General features: G+C 46.1%; 1 non-coding gene across 1 annotated transcript; it reads left to right on the top strand.

The window, feature by feature from the left end:
- The first annotated feature begins 611 nt into the window (after window positions 1-611).
- Window positions 612-686, top strand: Trnat-ugu. Its single transcript has one exon. It is a non-coding gene; the product is annotated as a tRNA-Thr (tRNA).
- Window positions 687-5,039: the final 4,353 nt, after the last annotated feature.

The following is a 5,039-nucleotide window of genomic DNA, read 5'->3' as shown; positions in this document are numbered from 1 at the left end:
ATTGTCTTTTGTTGTAACTCTCGTTTTAGGTTTATATTACCATTGCAATATCCGTATAATGAATCAAATACCTATAAATGAATAAAATCAACTAATTACAATGAAACGAACACCCTTAGCAGCTTACAGGCGTTGACGTACGTCAACGGGGACAGATGAAAATGTGTGTCCCGACCGGGACTCGAACCCAGGATCTCCTGTTTACATGGCAGACGCTCTATCCATCTGAGCCACCGAGGACACAGAGGAGAGCGCGACTGCAGAGATTTTTCTCTGGCACGCCTCCCGCGAAACCCACATTCTCAACGTATTGTCCCGCACTACATTCGTAGTGCCCCCGCCCATTATACTAATTACTCGCGGCGCGTTACCGATTCCCGTAAGAGTTCGGGCACTGTTTGTGCATTCGCACAGAAGATGGTCAAGTGGCCGGTGAGCCTTAACTATGTCCGAAAGAACAGATACCATCTTAGTATAGTATATATAGTGGCTCATGGGCGTGAGTATAATGGGCGGGGCACTACGAATGTAGTGCGGGACAATACGTTGAGAATGTGGGTTTCGCGGGAGGCGTGACAGAGAGAAATCCCTACAGTCGCGCTCTCCTATGTGTCGTCGGTGGCTCAGGTGGATAGAGCGTCTGCCATGTAAGCAGGAGATCCCGGGTTCGAGTCCCGGTCGGGGCACACATTTTCATCTGCCCCCGTTGACGTATGTCAACGCCTGTAAGCTGCTAAAGGTGTTCGTTTTATTGTAATTTCATTCTAACGAGCTGCATGGCCACCGATGGTATCAAAATCAACTCAGTTATACACTGCTCTGCGAAATTCGAGGACCAGCTAGATAACGTGACAGAACATATTAACTAATCGGTGGAAATGAACGAAAGTGTTGGCGACTAATGCGAGAGGACTTCGAGTCTTGCACAGAAAGTTGGACGTCACAGGCGATGAGGTCAGCGTGACAACATTGCCAGATGGGGCTGTCCCCGCAACACCAGCCAGTTGAAGGAACGGGAGAAAACAGTTGTGTTGGGTTGTTTGGGGGAAGAGACCAAACAGCGAGTTCATCGGACTATGGAAGGACGGGGAAGGAAGTCGGCCGTGCCCTTTCAAAGGAGCCATCCCGGCATTTGCCTGGAGCGATTCAGGGAAATCACGGAAAACCTAAGTCAGGATGGCCGGACGCGGGATTGAACCGTCGTCCTCCTCAATGCGAGGCTAGTGTGCTAACCACTGCGCCACCTCGCTCGGTGAGAAAACAGTATGTGTCAGTTAGAGGGCGGTTCGGGGTGCTGTGATGCTGTTCTTCACTACAACAGGGTCCAGAGGCGACATTTAGATGACTCAATTCGGGAAGAATCCTCAATAAACTGGAAAAAGGACGAGCGTAGCCCCGAGTTTGGTTTTGCCCAAAGCATTGTTTCACGTGCATGGGTAGTGCTCCGAACCACCGGCATTGCTGCTTGTAGGATAGAAGGTAGTCGACTACGGTCAATTACAGCATCGGATGACCTCTACATTGCGCAATAGGGAAGAAGGAACCCGCGTCTAACAGATACAGCAAATGCAACAACATTTAACAGGAGTGAAAGACACGCAATCTCTCGCTTCCTAGGGGCACGGCGACTGTATGGGGTGCGTCTTTTCCCAACAATGAGTTCCGTTGGCTCCGGCACATCGGAGGCATCGTTTGCGATGGTGCCTCGAGCGTACTGATTAGTCGAACGAGGATGCGCTTCTCGGATGAGAGCTGATTTAGTCTGAGTAGCGAATTTGGGCGGATCCTCATGCACCCAGGAACTTTGTCGGACACGATGGTTTTGCTTATTCAGGTGTTATGGTGTAGGGCGACATAAAGTTGCATGCTTGTACTCACATCCAAATCTATGGACACAGTACACTTACCTATCAGCGACACTGTGGAACTGTACTTCTTCCCCTTGTGCGTCTTCTCAGGGGTGCATTCGACCCTTACTTCATTCTTACGAATGACGATGCTCTACCGCACTGAAAGCAAGGTGGTGGAGCTCTTGGAACGAGGTGATATTCGACTTAAATCCCATCGCGAACGTCCGGGATTGGTAGGGGGGACTTATTGCAGCACGTCCACATGCAGAAACGGCCATTCAGCAGTTGTCAACCACACTTCACTTCTGCAGGAATGGGGCGCCCTATGGCCAATCCTTGGTCAGCATCGAAGCACATTTCAGAGTGCGCATTGCCCTCCGTGGTAATCACAACTCCAATTAATAACCGTGTCCCATCTCTCGTAATGTCCAAGGACCAACGGAAATGGTGATGGCTTCAGTGTAGTTACTGTACTGAGTAAAAGTGTCACTTCTCATCGTCTCATTGGAGGTTCTTTTTTTTTGCTTTTGAAAGGGCACGGCCGATTTCCTTCCCCATCCTTGATACAATCTGAACTTGCGCGACGTCTCTAATAACCTCGATGTTGACGGGACTTTGAACCCATTCTTCACCGGCCGGAGTGTCCGAGCGGTTCTAGGCGCTTCATTCTGGAACAGCGGGACTGCCACGGTCGCAGGTTCGAATCCTGCCTCGGGCATGGATGTGTGTGACGTCCTTAGGTTACTTGGGTTTAAGTAGTTCTAACTTCTAGGGGACTGATGACCTCAGAAGTTATGTCCCATAGTGCTCAGAGCCACTTGAACCATTTTTTAACCCATTATTCCTTCCTTCCAACATCTTTAATGACTTCACATTACTTGCAGAGACAGGTGACTCTCTGAACTATCAGATTTAAGTACTTTTGAGACATACTTCTAAAAATATTGACACAGGAAGCTTTGCCTCGTCTGAAATTTGTGAAAATGTCATGTCAAATTGTGAACGGAAGACACATCCCATTTCAGTATGCACTGATAGGTGTGCGGATATTTTTGATCAGATAGTGTACATTACCACTAGGAACTATCCTATCTAAGGATAATAATTACCTCTCTTTCTTTCGAAGTGCAGTCAGCTTCAGTGGTAGAGCTCTCACGAGTGCATCGCTAAGCAATTTAGGTGGGGCCTTAAACTGTCGGTCCTGTCGTGGCTGTTGCCCAAGTTACAGCGTAGTTTGCAACAGAATCACCGCAATATCCAACTCAGACCTTCCGCTTGGACCAGTAGTAAAGGTCTAACATTAGTTCTGGGCCTCACACAACAGATTTCACCTGAACTATCTCCACAAACTGCTAACAAGAACAAAAAATTATAATCTATCCCAGGAAACCACAAACGTTCTGACCTGCCGCACACTATAATTGGTTGCCCCCTTGCGTTACTGACATACACTGGGTCGGTATCCTGAATATGTTTAAATGAGCCCTCTAGGATAAACAATGGAATTTGTAACCCTCTCCGGCCACTGTATCCTAAATGATGTCACCGTTTTCTGTAATAGAATGAAGCGGAGCACTGGATGAAGCAGGTCTGAAATTTCCCAGCAACCATTCAGATTTAAAGAAAAGCAAATGCAGAGCTCCCCATTCTGGCCCTGATGAACCAATCGGGATCAACTAACCACCGTGGCATCCTCTGGCAGTGACGTCAGTGGAGGCGGTATGGGATGGGATATGGTCAGCACAGAGCTCTTGACCTTCGAACCACTAATTATCACTCAAGTAGCTCCTGAATTAGTACCACGAGACTGAGTGCACACCGTTAGAGTCCTGTCAACAAGTAAACACTCCTGGCATTAATCCAACTGGATGTTCCGCTGACCACTACGCTGCAGATGCTGACCCATTCTGATTCAGGTTTCTGCAACATCCCTCTACCACTAAAATAATAATGGTAACTACTTGAAATGAGGAGCGTAACAGAAAGAAAATGTTAAAAGTCATAGGGAGAACTGCCCTCGATAATCAGGATTTGGAGATTGAGTCACGGTCTGACTCACAGTTTTAATCTACCAGGATGCAGACCCGCATTTGCGTGTGGGTATCCAGGCTGCAGCTTTAACTTACAGTGGAACATGTACGTTTGTTTTATTAGTGTGGTGCAGAGCTTCGTTTAATTTGAAGATACATATACGCTACTGTATTTTATACGGTGTTATTCGACTTTGTTTCAGTAGCTTTCATTCTCTAATCTCATCATTTCCTTAAATCGTAAATTGTTCAGTAAAATTTGTACAGTTAAATAATGAGACTTAAGTGCTTTTACTCTCAAAATAGCTTTTTTTATTTTGAGTGACGATTCTTATGACCGTTTTAAAGTGATCCTTCATGAATTCCTCCTCCGTGCCAACTTTTTCGTCTCAGAGTATGAACTGCACCCAACTTCCTCAATTATTTGTTGGACAAATTACAATCTCAATCTTACCCTACAGGTTTTATCCTTCACAGGTCCCTCTAGTGCCACGGAAGTTATTCCGTGTTGTCTTAGTAAATGCCCTATAATCTGGTCTTCTCGTCTTGTATATGTTTTTCGTACTTTCCTTTTTTGCCCATTCTGCGGAGAGCCTCCTTATGACCTACTTTATCGGACCGCCATTTTTTAACATGCTTTTACAGCACAACATGTCAAACGCTCCGATTTTCTTCTGTTCCGGTTTATCCACAGTCCGCGACTTCTTCCCCACATTAAGGCTGTTGATACATACTAGCAGTCTTCTGATGGCCAGAAATGGACCCTTTGCCTGTGCAGGTCTGTTTTTACGTCCTTGTTGCATTGTTCGTTTTGTATTATTTTGCTTCAAAGGTGAGAGAAGCTCTTAACATCGTCTACTTCCTAGCCCCAATTTGGGAGTGAAGTTTATCAATAGCCTCATTACTGCTCCTCCTCATTAGTGCCTTCTTTCTTCGGTTTACCCTGTATCCATATTTTGAACTCACTGGACTGTTCATTTTGTTCAAAACGGCCCATAATTATTTACTTTCAATGAAGATAGCAGTGACATCAGCGAATCTTATCACTGCCACTCATACACACTAAACCTTAATCTCCCTCTTGAATTTTTCTTCTGTTTCCATAATTGCTTCGTCGATGTATACATTGAACAGTAGCGACTGCAACCCTGTCTTGGAC

Source organism: Schistocerca piceifrons, chromosome 7 (genome assembly GCF_021461385.2).
Source record: "Schistocerca piceifrons isolate TAMUIC-IGC-003096 chromosome 7, iqSchPice1.1, whole genome shotgun sequence".
Classification (NCBI taxonomy): Eukaryota; Metazoa; Arthropoda; class Insecta; order Orthoptera; family Acrididae; genus Schistocerca; species Schistocerca piceifrons.
Note: the sequence above shows the minus strand (reverse complement) of the source record. Positions and strands in the feature narration are given on the sequence as shown.